This window comes from Callospermophilus lateralis, chromosome 4, assembly GCF_048772815.1.
Source record: "Callospermophilus lateralis isolate mCalLat2 chromosome 4, mCalLat2.hap1, whole genome shotgun sequence".
Lineage (NCBI taxonomy): Eukaryota > Metazoa > Chordata > Mammalia > Rodentia > Sciuridae > Callospermophilus > Callospermophilus lateralis.
In genome coordinates, this window is record NC_135308.1 from 65295628 (window position 1) to 65312569 (window position 16942).

The 16942-nt window shown below is 38.2% G+C and overlaps 1 long non-coding RNA gene across 6 annotated transcripts in view; it reads left to right on the forward strand.

The window, feature by feature from the left end:
- The window catches only part of LOC143396613 (uncharacterized), a 69977-nt gene that overhangs the window by 28545 nt on the left and 24490 nt on the right, over positions 1 to 16942 (forward strand). For 3 of the 6 annotated variants that reach the window (XR_013091113.1, XR_013091112.1, XR_013091111.1), the window contains one exon: positions 3699 to 3818. This is a non-coding gene — a long non-coding RNA (uncharacterized LOC143396613). Of the gene's footprint in view, positions 1 to 3698; positions 3819 to 9911; positions 12621 to 15686; positions 16800 to 16822; positions 16934 to 16942 lie in introns of those variants that run through there. The other 3 variants (XR_013091116.1, XR_013091115.1, XR_013091114.1) reach the window with 3 other exon arrangements.

Here is a 16942-nt window from a genome sequence, read left to right on the forward strand (position 1 = left end):
TAATTAATAGAGTATAAATCTATTATAGGACATTTGGAAAATAGAGAAAAAAATACCACGAGTAACTTCATGATCCTAACACACCACCACACTCAGTCTATTTTAGTAAGGTTGATATTTTAAGAAAAGTTTGACTCTCCACTCACTCCTGTAATTACTACACTATTTTTGCACTTAGAACATCTTTTAAGCTAATTCTCCCTTTTCAAGATACTACTGCCAATTCATGGGAACCGGGCACCACTGATAGCTCAGCCTTGGTCTGTTCAAAGGTGACCACAAATCCAGTTTCATTTAAATAAGTAGTCAGCTTATTTTTAACAGGTCTACTGGCCGATGGGTCAAAGACAGCCTCTATGAGGAAGGCATTGGACAGCCTCAGCTTTAAAAAACAATTTAAATGTATTTCATCAAACCAGCCTTATACAGATCTGTCCATTCAAATATCACTTGCAATTTAGGTAAGATTAGAACATGACCTCTGTTCACAGAAGGAGTTACTTAGAAATAGAAGGAATATATGAAATGCATCTAGCCAGGCACAGTGACTCATGCCTATACTCCCAGAAGCTCAGGAGGCTGAGGCAGGAGGATTGCAATTCTAGGACTGCCTAGGCATCTTAAAAAACTCTGTCTCAAAATAAAAAGAACTGGGGATATAGTTCAATGGTAGCGCACCTCTGGGTTCAATCCCAGGAGTGCAACAACAACAACAGTAAAAAAGGAGCTCTATATTTAATAAAACTCTTTGTAGTATTGTTTAAAATTTCCTAGCTTGGATAAGAAAAAGAGAGAGAGAGAGAGAGAGAGAGAGAGAGAGAGAAAGCCCAAGCACTAACGGGTACATACCTGGAAAGAGAGAGTCAATACATAGAAATATAAAATGTTTGAGATAGAAGTCATGTCCATGGTGGTTGTGGATGATGTATAGGTGGAAGATATATCAGAATCACCTGAAGGTGGCCATATATGTAACAGGTGAAGCAACAGATTCAAAAGGTATAAAGAACTACTATACATCAACAGAAAAAAAAAAAAACAGAGAAATGAATCAGACGTTTGAACCAATAATGAACAGAAAAAGAAACTGAATAGTCAGATATGAAAAAATTGCTTCACTTGACTAGTAATCAAGGAAATGCAACCTCAACTGATAATGAGACAATATATCACACCCATGAGACTGACTATAATTAAACTGTCTGACAATAATAAGCATTGGTTCATACATAGAAAAATGAGAACTCATACACATCTGACAGAAGGGTAAATCACAAGGTTCATTTTTTAGAATAATTTGAAAATATCTAGCAAGTTTGGAAATATTTGTAGTTTGAGACCTCACATCTACTTTAGAGTTCTGAATGACCTTTCTCAAACTGACATTCTTCTTCTGAACTATAGAGCATAGAACTAGAATAACTGTTTCCAAGGATGGCATATAACTAGTATCATTCTATCTACTTGCACAGGAGAGAAGTTGATTTATTACATACAGTGGTTGCATTATGACATTAGTGTTTGTATTATTAAACCCAATTGAGAAAGAATACCAGGGAATTTCCCAAACATATTTTACAATACCCCACTATTAGTAATATAACTGAATGCAATGGATTTGCCCTTGGTGAATGCGAAGCCCCTAAGTACAATCAGGAAATAAATGACTGAAGGAAACTTTGTCACTTGCAGCAAGTAAGGGGAGCACTGGAGATATTTCTCAATGCAGTGGCTCCCCAAGCAAGGGACTTTTATTGGGAGACTTGTGCATATTCATATAAGGAAGGCTCATTACCACATGTAGAGGTGGAAACATTCCTGGGCTCAGTTGGAGATAATGTTCTTTATACATTTCATGTTCAAAAAATGGCCAACAAAAATGCCTCTGGGTGGAGAATTTAGTATTATAATGAGCAAAGTTTATTCTAGGTCATATAGAAAGGGTGGGTCAGAGTGACTCAGAGATTCTGGCTGGTTCCTTATAAGTTTCTCTAGAGGGCCTTACTTAAATAAAATAATAATAATAACTTTGAAGACTTGTAAACAGTGAGCAGCTTTCCACCTATCCCTGCAGCATATTGATGGTTGTCCCTAAAAATACCTGCTTAAAACTAACAGAAATAATAAAAAATTTGGAAGTAATTTGCTTCCAATAACAGCATATTTATAGTGTACAATTAAGTAATTAAACCAGATCTGCATGATTCAACATAGATAAATGCTGAGAGTAAAATATTAATTAAAAATTTTAAAACATTGCAGGGTGTACACTTGTAATCTTAACTACTTGGGAGGCTGAAGCAGGAGAATCACAAGTTTCAAGGCCAACCTGGGTAACATAGCAAGATCCTGTTTTAAAACAAAAAAATTTTTTAAAGTGTTGAGGATTGTAGAGTGTTTGCCTAGTAAGTGCAAGTCCACGGGTTCAATCCCCAGTACCACACACACACACACACACACACACAAAAGTAAAACATTATAAAAAGTATGATGACGCCAGGCTCGGTGGCGCAGCTTGGGAGACTGAGGTAGGAGGACCACGAGTTCAAAGCCAGCTTCCCCAAAAGCGAGGTGCTAAGCAACTTAGTGAGACCCTTCCTCTAAATAAAGTATAAAATAGGGCTGGGGTGTGATGTGGTTCAGTGACTGAGTGCCCCTGAGTTCAATCCCTGGTAACCCCTGCTCCAAAAAAAAAAAGTTTGATGACATTCACAAGTATTTTATAAAATACATAAATGAAAACTATATTGTATATGTAGTATACTATATTTATAGTAAAAATATATAATAGGATCTAAATGTGCATCACATTCATGACAGTGTCAGCCTCTGCGGCAAGGGATATAGTTTGAGGCTATGGGATTCTGATAATTATTGTTCTGACATAAAACTCTTAGGGAACTTCTTCATCCTTATGTCCTTTAAAATGAGGCATAACCTGATAACTTACTTTGGTCAACAAAATATGAGTGGAAGTGTTACTTCCAGGCAAAAGATTTGAGAATCATATGCACAATTCACTGTGTTCTTTTTTCTTTTGCTCTAGCTATCATCAATGTTTCCTATTCATTAATGACAGTCTTCATCAGCTGGGTCCTGAAGTAAGAGCAATGTATAAATGAGTCCCAAATGACCCCCAGTTAACATGAGGCATGATTCAGAAATAGATAAAAATCTAAAAGGCCTAGCATGGTGACTCATGTTTGTAATCCCAGCTGCTGGAAAGGCTGAGGCAGGAGGATCGAAAGTTGGAGGTCAACCTGGGCAATTTAGTGAGACCTTGTCTCACAATGAAATAAAAAGGGATGGGGATGTTACTCAGTGGTGAAACACTTACCTAGCATGCAGGAGGCCCTTGTTCAATCCCTAGTACTTCAAATAAAAAAAAAATCTGATTCTAACTTTATAATATGCATGTTTTTCTTTCAAGCTGTCTCAGACCTTTTCAGAAAGCAAAAATGCCTGTAATCCCAGTGGTTCAGGAGGATCACACAAGTTCAAAGCCAGCCTTACCAATTTATTGAGGTGTTAAGCAATTCAGTGAGACCCTGTTTCTAAACAAAACACAAACAAAGGTCTGGGGATGTGCTCAGTGGTTAAGTGCCCCTGAGTTCAATCCCTGGTTCCAAAAAAAAAAAAAAAAAAGCAAAAATGAACAAAGCATGAGTCCTCTTTTAATCACACTATCTCTTTTTCAGGTTCTTTCCATTAACTGTGCTTCATTCCTCTTCTAACAAGGAAGCCTCATCTGCAGGAGAAAACTTCTTGTCAATCCTTAACATGGCCACTTTGCTAAGTAAAAGTCTGATATAATCAAGGTGAGTCTATAACCTGGGATTAGTTCTGATCTCCCACTGTGGTATAATAAAGGAGTTCTCTCTGTGGTTAGGTATTTTAGGATATACTTCATATTTCTAAATCAGATGCTTCAATACTTATCATTTTCTTTTGTTCCCCCGAGGTGTTTTATATTAAACATTCAAATGAGGGCCAAGTGCAGTAGTGCATGCCTATAATCCCAGCAGCTCGGAGACTGAGGCAGGAGGATCACAAGTTCAAGAACAGCCTCAGCAACTTAGTGAGGCTTTAAGCAACTTCACAAGACCCTGTCTCCAAATAAAAATTTAAAAGGGCTAGGGATTGTGGCTCAGTGGTAAAGCACCCCTGAGTTAAACCCCCAGTACCAAAAAAAAACAAAAAACAAAAAACAAAAAACAAAAAAAACCCAACCCACACCCAAATAAGAAACAGAGTCAAGATAATTCCAAGGATTCATAATACATCTCATCTGTAAACTAAAACAAAGGAGAACTGGACATGTTGCTCATGATAGATTCCTTGCCTAACATACTCAAGGCTTTGGTTTGATCCACAGCTCTGTAAAAAGAACAACAAACCACATAAAGAAATCACTTCAGAGTTGAAAAATAGACTGTGTCAAGAGATGAGATTCTTTGATTCCATTTGTCAGAACCACTTTAGAAGTGTCATTGTCTTTCAGTCTTTTTGATTAAGTCTGCATGATTTGTCTTTCTTTCTGGATAAGGTATATATGCATTTCTTCTTTCAATCAATATTTATTATTTAAAATTTGAAGTGATTTCTCATGTTATTTCAAGTTCTCAAAAATTTTTTTAAAATTTTTTGTAGTTGTAGATGAACAGAATGCCTTTATTTTATTTGTTTATTTTTATGTGGTAAGGATCAAACCCAATGCCTCACACATATAAGGCAAGTGCCCTTCCACTGAGCTACAACCCCAGCCCAAAGTTCTCAAAAATTTTTGAAAAGGAAAAATTTCAAATTAACCAAAGAAGTTAAGAACCAAAATGAGAGTTGAAATATTATATATCAGCAAACAGGTAGGTGATCAAAGATAAGCTATGAGGTTGGGGTTGTAGCTCAGTGGTAGAGTGCTTGCCTAGCACTTTTGAGGCACTGGATTCAATCCTCAGCACCACATAAAAATAAGTAAGTAAATGAAGGTATTGTGACCATATATAATAAGATAAAATAAAAAGATAAGCTATAGAGGATATTAATTCTCCAGGCATGTGGCAATAAGCAGTACAAGAATTAAATCTTAATTTTTAGGTTAGGACTAAGTGATCTGGGGGTAGCATTATTTCAGATATTTTTTGGTTTGGTTTTAGCAAGAAAGAACAGTTTGCTTTTATAACAGAAGGGAGTTGGAGGGGTAGAATTCATGCCAATATAATCAGTGAAGGTACTGCTTCCCAAACTAGTGTTCTGAGGATCTTAAGAATTCCTATCTTTAGTCTTCACACATAATTTGACTCAGTAAATGTCTGTCATGAGCCTGTCATGATTAAGCAGGTTTGCATTACTTAGAATTAATCTAGAATTGTTTGCTGTGAATTTATTATGTTTATTGCAGTGCATTAAGGGTTGTCATTTTCTTGATTAAGAACCTATAGAATGAAATTGTTTTGAGTGATTTGAGTGAATAAAGCATTGACAAAGGCAACCCCCCCCAAAAAAAAAAACAAAAAAAAACAGAATTCTTATCTTAAGAATTCCTAAGTAGAGCTGGGCATGACGGCACATGCCTACAATCCTAGTGACCTTGGGAGGTTGAGACCGGAAGATTGCAAGTTCAAGGCCCACCTGAGCAACTTAGTGAGACTCTGTCTTAAAATAAAAAATAAAATAAAATAAAATAAAAAGGGGTGGGTACTGGTTTTATTTCCAGTACCCACCCCTTCCCCCCAAAAAAGAATTCCTAAGTAGGTATACTTAATGGTCAGATTTTGAAAATGATATATGCTTTCTCTCTCTGTTGAAGAATCATAATTCATATCATTTTTATTAAAGATTGACAGGTCTTGCAGAAATCTGTTTTAACTTTTTAAAATTCAGTGTCCACAGATTTATTTGTGCATAGAACATTTTTTTGCTTACTTCCATGAACACCTTCCAAGTCAATATGGGAATGTTCTAAGGCAGTATCTTGGCCTGTGAACCAAGTGCCATTTAGAGTGTCCTTGGTTCCCCACCAGAAAAACGAGGACATTACATTTGTTCATTCACACCTAATTGAGACATTATAGAATGTCCACGAGGGTTCTGAACACCTTGGAAACTGTATGGTAACAAACTGCCATTATCTCAGCCGCCTAAGCACAATGGGGTGACAAGTCACATCACTAGATACTATAAACCTGGAACTAGAAGATGCACCACAGCCAGATCTCTATGCTGAAGGGATTTGTACTCGTTTCATATACTTAAGTAAACAAACCCATTTCATGCTGGTGTCTGTTTCAAACAGATTGAGAAGGGAAAAAAAGGAAATAAAGAGAAATAGACAAAGTGGAGCAGAGGGTTATAGTATTGCCAGTAATTGTTAACATCACCTGAGGACCTACTGTATGCTGGGGCTTGTGCTAAGCAGTGGAAATTCACTATGTTTAAATTTATTCCATTTTTAAAAAATTTAAAAAGCTAGATGTGGTGCTTATGCCTGCAGTTGCAGGTACTTAGGAGACTGAGGCAGGAGGATCACTTGAGCCCAACAGTTTGATGCCAGACTGGGCAACATAGACAGACCCTGTCTCTTAAAAAAAAAAAAAAAAAAACATTAAATAAGTAAATACATACATTTATCCCATCTAACCCTCAATCTGATTCTAAGGAATACACACTTATGGCAAAATTGTAGTGTGTTTATTTTGTGTTTCTGGATCAAACCCTTATACATGCTAGGCAAGTGCTCTATCACTGAGCTTCAAAATGGAGTCCAGAGAAAGTGGCTCATCCAAAGACATATAAGTGTTATGAAGCAGAGCTAAGACCTGAAACCAGGTCGGTCTGGCCCTAAAACCCACACCCATATTAATGTTTCTTAAGATGATATAAAGTGGGGGCTGGGGTTGTGGCTCAGTGGTAAAGCACTTGCCTAACACATGAGAGGCACTAGGTTTGATCCCCAGCACCACATAAAACTAAATAAACAAAATAAAGGCATTATGTCCATCTACAACTAAAAATATTTTTAAAAGATGTTATAAAGTTGTAAATTTTTTTATTTTAATAGTTTTGCATTTTAATATATATTAGAAAAAATACAATATGTATAGCAAACCCATAGGGGTCTCACGAATGTCATAGGTGAAGATAAAAGAAAGTCCATTTTTTTAAATTAAGAAAATATTTATACAGGTTTATGTGAAAATGTCAAAAATCATGACAGTGGGGTGCTAGTTAGGAAAGCTGGACCAATAACCCTTCTGCCTCCCACAGGTAGGGAAAGGCAAAAAGCTAAAGGCCAGTTAGATTCACATTAACAAAGCTTTGAGCTTGTTTCTGTCCCCAACCAAATAAGCCTCCTCTCAGTTCTTCTGAAGGAAGTAACTGAGAGGAAATGAAGTTAGTGAAGGCTGAAGACTGGGGATGGTTGCTGTGTTTGCCTGGATGGGGGATGGGACTGAGAAAAATAACCGTGACTGTGAGATCTGATCACAGAAGATCAGACTGATAAGCATGGCCTCCTAAGAGAAGAAACAAAGTCCTGAGTCCTTGGCAACCCTGGTTCATCTTTCAGCTCCATGGAGAAGATGAGGGCCTTAGTCAAGGCTTCTTGGTTGCAAAAGAAACACATTCAACTGGTTCAAGTGTGATGCGTGCGGGGAGAAGGGATCTGGTGGTTTTACTGGGTTTGGTATAGACCACACAAAGAGGTGGGGTGTGAATCTGGACCCAAGATTACTGCCTCTCATCTCTGCTTTTCTGAAGTTCTGCTTCATTCTCTCAGCTTCATCAACAGGACCACGGAGGCACTTGCTTTATATCACTTCACCATTTTAGCCCCTACAGGACAAGTAGTGGAGCTGCCAGTCATATTGGGTTAGCTAGAGTCAGGAGTTCATTGCTGTCAGGTGTACAATAGCCAAGGTTAGCACAGCACCCTATCAGCAATTGACAGGCCCATCGGAATTTAGAATCTTCATTCTCATGGACTCCTATGACTTCTATTAGGCAAGAGTAGGGTCACATTTCCTGATATTATGATCAGTATGGTCCTTAGCTTTCCTGTTCTTTCAGTTCAGTAAGTTGTATTTTAATATCTGAAATTTCATATGTAAATCTTTGGATTTCCTGCATCAATGTCTATGCTTCTTCCATTGCACAAACTCTGGCCTCCTTGAAGTGTAAGCATGATGGACACACACTGAGTGATGAAACAGCAATCATTTGGGATAGAAAGAAAAAGAGTTCAGCTACTCAGGAGGCTGAGGAAGGAGGATTACAAGTTTGAGATGAGTCTGAGCAACACAGTGAAGAGCTCTATTTCAAAAACATTTTTTTTAAGGATCCAAGCAATCATTACTCAAAACTGTGTAGAGAATACTGAAGAGATGGTGATGATGATGGTGGTGGTGGTGGTGATGGAGATAAAAGAAATTAAAAGGTTCTAATCTTGGCTCTGTCCCTTGACTAGCTTAGAGATCTCAAACTCATCACATAAAAACAAGATGACTCTCTAGGCCAAAAATTTATATAACTCTATGCCTGGAGGAGAAAGAGGATCTTGGAATAAATGAGGTAATTGGAGCCAGATGGGGATCAGCAAGATTTGGTTTCTTAGAGATGAATCTTTAAGAGAGATTTGAAATGTTTGAGGATTTGGTGGAAAGAAAAAGACCAGGTTTGGGGAAATAGGAAGAGCCTAATCACTTGGGGAAGGAAATGGCCATCAGTTTGTCTAACTGAGCAGAATCTAAGTTGAAGTATAGATAAACAAAACATTAAGATGGGTTGGAGTAAAAGGAAGTTCAGGGAAGGCTAGTGAGGTATCTTGAAATCTGTGTTAGGGAATTTCCCAATTTTGCTTAGGGGAAAGGATTAGAGATTGAAACAGAGCCCATTACACATTGGCAGCACAGCAAGTCTACACAATGACTCCAGCAGTCTAAATAGAAGACAGGCTTACTGCATACAGCCAAAGATGAACTACAGTCCTTACAGAGAAACTGTATCAGTCAGTTTTCCATTACTACAATAAAATGCCTGAAGCTGGTTAACTCTATACAGAAAAGAGGTTTATTTTGTTCACAGTTCAGGACATTCAAATGCATGCGCTACAAATGGCAGTAGTTCAGAATAAAAGATCACTTTGCAAGACCAGAAACCAGAGAAACATAATCACTGTCAAGGGTATGCCCCTAGTTTTCTTAAGGCCCCAATTCTTAAAATTCCTATCACTTCTACCCTACCACAGTGAGGACCTAACCCTTGAACCTCTGGGAACACATACAAACCATATCCAAATCATAGCATGAACCAAAAACAGGCAACTTTGAAGGGAAAAAATCCTTTCAATATGGAAAATTCCAATCTTTGACTACAACCTGCTAGACTCTATTTTTGTTTTAGTTACTGTTTGGCTCAAGATAAAAGGTTGACAAATTGAGACCTATATTCTCCCTCAGCTAAACCAGGGAGAAGCTGGAGGCATGGTTGGCAGTAGCCTGGTATTTACCCATTTTTCGAATAAAGTCTTTAAAACCCCTAGCAAGCCAGCTGAAAGAGATTCTTAGGGTAATTGCAGTGGCACACACCTGTGATCCCAGCAACTTGGAAGGCTGAGGCAAGAGGATTACAAGTTTCAGGTTAGCCCCAGCAACTCAGCAAAACCGTGTCTCAAAAAATAAGAAGAAAGAGGAGAGGAGGGGGAGGAAGAAGAGGAAGAGGAGAAGAAGGAGGAAGGGCTAGGGATGTAGCTCAGTGGTAGTGTGCCTCCTGGATTCAATACCCAGTACAGAGAGAGAGAGACAGACAGACAGACAGACAGACAGACAGACAGAGAGACTCTCCCTAAGTTGCTGAAGGCTTTGCTAAGTTGCTAAGGCTGGCCTTGAACTTGTAATCCTGCTGCCTCTTTCTCCCAGGTCACTGCGATTACAGGCATGCACCATCAGTCTGACGGAAGTGGAATTCTTCTATCAAGCCCAGCTCTGTCCACATCAAAAGATAATAAATCAGGCTTCCTGCAGGCCATTAACAAGAGGGGATAGGTAATTGGAATGGCTTTGAGTTCCTGTTCTTAACCTTGAGCACAAGGCAGAATCTCCTGGAGGGCTTTTAAAAACACAGATTATCTATTGAAGGCATCAACAAATTTCTAGAGGCATATGAGTTGCCCATATTGAATCAAGATGATATACACAATTTAAACAGATCAATTTCAAGCAAGGAAATAGAGGATGCCATCAGAAACCTACCAACCAAGTAAAGCCCAGGACCAGATGGATACACATCTGAGTTCCACAAGACCTTTAAAGAAGAACTAATACTCTTCAATTTATTTCAGGAAATAGAAAAAGAGGGAACACTTCCAAACTCATTCTATGAGGCCAATATCACCCTGATTCCAAAACCAGGCAAAGACACATCGAAGAAAGAAAACTTCAGACGAATATTGATAATAAACATAGATGTAAAAATTCTTAATAAAATTCTGGCAAATCAAATACAAAAAAAATATTAAAAAGATAGTGTACCACGAACAAGTGGGGTTCATCCCAGGGATGAAAGGCTGGTTCAACATATGGAAATCAGTAAATGCAATTAATCACATCAATAGACTTAAAGATAAGAATTGTGATCATCTCAATTGATGCAGAAAAGGCATTCAACAAAATATAGCACCTATACATGTTCAAAATGCTAGAAAAACTAGGGATAACAGGAACCTATCTTAACATCATAAAAGCTATCAATGGTAAGCCCCAGGCCAACATCATTCAAAATGAAGAAAAACTGAAAGCATTCCCTCTAAAATCTGGAACAAGACAGGGATGATCTCTTTCACCACTTTTATTTAACATAGCCAGAGCAACCAGACAGATGAAAGAAATTAAAGAGATACAGATAGGAAAAGAAGAACTCAAATTAGCACTATTTGTTGACAATATGATTCTATACCTAGAAGACCCAAAAACTTCCACCAAAAAACTTCTAGAACCAAATTAAGCAAAGTAGCAGGATACAAAATCAACACCCATAAATCAAAGATATTTCTGAATATCAGTGACAAATCTCTGAAAGGGAAATGAGAAAAACTATCCCATTTATAATGGCCTAAAAAAATAAAATACTTGGGAATCAACCTAATGAAAGAGATGAAAGACCAACACAACGAAAACTATAGAACGCAAAGAAAGAAATTAAAGAAGACCTTAGAAGATGGAAAGATCTACCAAAAGCAATATACAAATTTAAAGTAATTTTAATCAAAATCCCAATGACATTCCTCATAGAAATAGAAAAAGCAGTCATGAAATTCATCTAGAAAAATAAGAGACCCAGAATAGCTAAAGCAATCCTTAGCAGGACAAGTTAAGAAGGTGGCATCACTATACTAGACTTTAAACTATACTACAGAGCAATAGTAACAAAAACAGGATGGTATTGGCACCAAAATAGACTGGTAGACCAATGGTACAGAATAGAGGACACAGAGATTAACCCACATAATTACAGTTATCTTATATTAGACAAAGGCACTAAAAACATACATTGGAGAAAAGATAGCCTCTTCAACAAATGATGTTGGAAAAACTCGAAATCCATATGAAACAAAATGAAATTAAACCCCTATCTCTCATGATGCACAAAACTCAACTTAAAGTGGATCAAAGACCTAGGAATTAAACCAGAGACACTGCACCCATTAGAAGAAAAAGTAGGCCCTAATCTCCATCATGTTGTATTAGGCCCCAACTTCCTTAATAAAACTCCTATAGCACAAGATTTCAAATCAAGAATCAATAAATGGGATGGATTCAAACTAAAAAGTTTCTTCTCGACAAAAGAAACAATCAGTGAGGTGAATAGAGAACCTACATTTTGGAAGCAAATTTTTACCACTCACACATCAGATAGAGCACTAATCTCTAGGGTATATAAAGAACTCAAAAAGCTAAACACCAAAAAACAAAACAAAACAAAAAAAATAGCCTAGCCAATAAATGGGGCAAGGAACTGAGCTGACACCTCTCAGAAGATGATATACAATCAGTCAACAAATATATGAAAAAAATGTTCAACATCTCTAACAATTAGAGAAACACAAATCAAAACTGCTCTAAGATTTCACCTCACTCCAGTCAGAATGGCAGCTATTATAAACACAGACAACAATAAGTGTTGACGAGGATGTGGGGAAAAAGGCACACTCCTACATTGCTGGTGACTACAAATTGGTGCAGCTAATATGGAACGCAGTATGGAGATTCCTCAGAAAATTGGAAATGGAACCACCATTTGACCCAGCTGTCCTACTCCTTGGTCTATACCCAAAGGACTTAAAAAGAGCATACTATAGGGACACAGCCATATCAATGTTTATAGCAGCATAATTCACAATAGCTAAACTGTGGAACCAAACTAGATTCCCTTCAATAGATGAATGGATGAAAAAAATGTGGTATATATATATATATACACAATGGAATATTACTCAGCAATAGACGAGAATAAAATCATGGCATTTGCAGGTAAATGGATGGAGTTGGAGAATATAATGCTGAGTGAAGTTGGCCAATTCCCAAAAACCAAATGCTAATGTTTTCTCTGATATAAGGAGGCTGATTCATAGTGGGGTTGGGAGGGGGAACATGGGAAGATTAGACAAATTCTAGATAGGGCAAAGGGGTGGGAGGGGAAAGGAGGGGTTATTGGGGTAAAAAAGAGGGTGGAATGAGATGGCTATCATTACCCTAAGTACATGTATGAAGACACAAATGGTGTGAAGATACTTTGTATACAACCAGAGATATGAAAAATTGTGCTCTATATGTGTAATATGAATTGTAATGCATTTTGCTGTCATATATAACAAATTAGAATTTAAAAAATTTTTAAAGTTAAAAAAAAAAAAACACTGATTATCAGACCCCCTCAACTAGAGTTTCTGATTCTGTAGGTCTGGAGTGGATCCAGGGAATTGGCATTTATAAAAAAGTGATTCTAATGCTGCGGGTCCAACAGGACCAGAGCTTGAGAACAACTGGTTTAGAGCTAATTCATTTCCCAGCACATGTTCTAATGACAGTGGATTAGGGAATGTGGCAGTGTCATCTTTGTATGTGAAGGCTTAATACATCCCCAAGTACCCTTAGAATATAATTTTCTATTCTTTGAGAGCTGATCGTATTATGTTTTCTTGATCTCTAGTCCCACTGCAAGATTTCACCCACAAAATATTCACATTATCTAATGTGTTTACAGATGATCCTCATTATTCCCAGATTCTGTATTTGTGAATTTGCCTACTCCTTAAAATTTAATTGTGATCCCAAAATCAATTCTCACAGTGCTTTTGCAGTCATTCGAGGACATACACACAAAGTAAAAAAAATTGACTCACCATAAACACAGCAATGCACATTCCCAGATGAGGTCAGACAGAGCTCTTATACCATTAAAAAAGGTCCTTCCAATGTACAGTATATTTAGTACTATGTTCTTTGCTTTTTTGGTGATTTTTTTTTTGGTGATTATGCTATTTTTTATTTTAGTTCTTTTTGGGGGTGAGGTGGGGGGAGTTCTGTACATTTAATCCAGAAGTACTTTACCATTGAGCTATAACCCCTGCCCTTTTTGTTTTTTATTTTGAGACAAATTGCTTAGGGCAACTAAGTTGCTGAGGCTTAGCCTCATTATATTACTGAGGCTGATCTTGAACTTGCCATCCTCCTGTCTCAGTCTCCAGAGTTTCTGGGATTACAGGTATGCACTACCACACTAGGTTTGTTGTAGTTTCTTTGTTCTTTGTTTTTCTTACTGCTGGTGATTGAAACCAGGGCCTCATGCATGCTAAGCATCTGTACCACTGAGCTACATTCTGGCCCTTTTACACCATTGAAAATGGCCCCAAGGGCTGAGGGATGTGGGTCTATGGTAGAGCACATGCACATGGTCCTGGATTCAATCCCTGGCACTGGGGAAAAAAAAAAAAAAAAAAAGTGGGTCCTCTCCATTGTGGTTCTGAAGAGCCGTCTAGTATTTCTAAGTACAAGATTGTGATGTGCCTAACAGAGAAAAAAGATGTGTTAAATAAGCTTCATTTAGGCATGATTTATAGTGCTGTTGTTCACAAATTCAATGTTAAAGAATCAACAGTTCATCATTAATAATATACATTTAAACAGAAATACACATAGTTGATTGAGGAAGATATTATGACCTGAGGCTCCCAGGTATCGCCCCCAGGAGCAATGTTTCAGTGTTCACAGTAACCCCATAGAAGAAGGTAAGCACTGTACGGTGTGGGCATCATATATTATAGGGAATCTGAGAGTTTGAAGTGCAGAAAAGAAGCACAAAAATCAAAACATGAAAAAAAAAGGAGAATATCTTGAAAATTGACTCAAAGACTTAGCAAATAGATTAATCATCTATAAATTATATGCAAAACTTTGTTATTTAATATGCCAAAATATAGGAAATTGTTGGTGATAGCAATTATTTTAACAGTTCAGCCTTCTCTTACTACCCCAGCAGATAATATTTTGTTTTTAAAAAGTGCATCCAATGCTCCCATCTCTATCAACACTGTCTGTCCACAACTATCAGATGCCGCAGTCTGTCTGGGCACAAAATAACCGAGCCGCCACAAAGCCTTGTAGGTTCAAACAGCAACTCTTTATTCCCGAACTCTCACCGACACTCTACACACACTTCCCAGGAACACACTCCCTTCGCTTGGCTCTGCGTGCGCGCATTCTCCTGCAACCCCAAGAGAACTCAACGGGAACTCCAAAGTAGCGGGCAGCAGGATACGTCTTAATCCCAGCAGGATCCGCCCTAATCCTGGATCCGCCCTAATCCCGGAGCAGCATCACCTTTCAACTATTCCCTCTAGCAAAATGCCAGGCGTCATTCCGACTAAACTGTGACTCTCAACAATCAGACCCTCTATGCCAATAATGCCCATTTCTCATATTCATTGCTTAGGCCTAGTGGAGGAAGGGCCAGGGCCTCCCAGCTGCTGTTTAGCTCACTCTTGTTGTAACCAGAGAACAATAGATCCTTCTAATGGAAGGATGAGAATAATACTCCCATTGTTGGTATAGCAGCTAAAAATGGGGCTCTGAACTTGGGGAACAGATCTTCCTCTTTTCTTCTGGTTCTGTGCTTTTTCAGAAGCATAGCCACCTTTCAAAGATGTGCTATTACCCTGGGAAGCCAGGAGAGGAATTCCCACATCCAATACAACCCAGAACCACACACACACTAAGAAGGCAAACAAGTGGCCTTGACATTTATTGACTAAAGACAACTCCATCCTCAACAGATTTGGATGGAGAATCCTACAGTCCTCAGTGTAAACATATCAAGGCAAACGAGTTTGGGGAGAAGTCCTGCTCACATGGGTCGGAGAGTGGCAGGACTTTCAGTCAGTCAGAACTAAAGATCATTGTCAGTTAAGTGGAATGACACAGTCCAATTTTTCTTCATTTTTATGTTATTGAAAACATGTGATTTTTGTGTACATCATTAGGGTCTGCAATCTGTATTTTTGACAGTTCTATTACACTTCTGCCAGCTATTCTTTTTTCCCCTTGGGACACTTGATGGCACATTGAGAAAGAGGATGGGAGTGTATATTTTCTCAATAGTATGCTTATGGGTTTGGACACTCACCTTTTCTCTTGCAGCACATTCTCTTTGTTGTCAGCCACCACTTGATGGAATAATGTGCTTGTGCACATCTTTGATATAGCGATCTTGTCTCATTTTGATCTGCTTCGTGGCAACATTTATGTTCTATTAATAGAGGTACTATATTTGCATTTGAAACGTGCGCTATAATGACAATTCCTGGCAGTTGGTCACTAGGGGGTTGGGGCTTAAATAGTGGGCAGGAGGAAAGTGATATATAATGGGATAACGGAATGGGAATCTGAAGCAATTTTGCTTCAAGTAAGATCCTTTAAATATTGACAATATTCAGAGAACCAACTTCTCCGTCATGTTCTCAACTTATTTTGTTTATTGCCCTTTGATTTTAATGTTGATTGGACATTTTTTCTCTGTGATTTGTATTATTTTCCTCTAGTGCTTCCTTGCTCATTTGCATTGTTCAGTATACACATAGGTATCTGAACCCTTCAACTTCCTTTGGGTTTCCCGCAACTTCCACAAATTCTAAAAACCTTGTTTGCATTCAGAGTCTTTATGAAACTCTATATATTTTTCAACAGGGTACATGCTATGTGCATGACACTATTCTAAACAATTTATATTAAGTCATTTAATTTTTATAACAGTCCTATGAGGAAGATTCTACTATGGATTCATTAAAAAAAAAAAAAGCACAAGGAGGTGAAATAACTTGACCAAGGCTACCCAGTAAGGAAGTAGCAGAACTGAGGATACAAATCCAGCAGTCTGGCTCTAGAATCTGTGCTCTTAGCAACCACCCTTAGGTCCTCTTATGCATAGTGAATGACAAAACTTGTACTAGCCCTGCCACATTTCCCCTAATGCCGGTGGCCCTGATCTTCTGTCCTTCCAAAGCTTTCCCTTAGCAGGTTTTCACAAAAACTGCTGCAGAGGACATGGTGTTATGACACCAAAACCTGGCTTCAAGGATGGACTTGTGGCCCCAACCACACTGGTGGAAATGTAACTGAACACTTCAGGGATTGTCTTAGCTATAAATGGCCCCCTAACGCAAGGTCAGGTCCTTCCCAAGGCAGCCCATATCCAATTACCAATAAAGGCAGGAGGTATAATGACTCTGTTGTTGCAGCCAAACAGTGGGATAACTTTGAGCCATTTTTCATTCCAGAGCTCTCCATGGGGTTGGCGAAGGCTGTCTTCAGGGCTGCAAGCTCCTCCCTCTACTCAGACTGCTCCCTGGCCCTTCTTCTTAAGTTGTTGGTCCTCAGGGAGTCCTTAATAAACATTC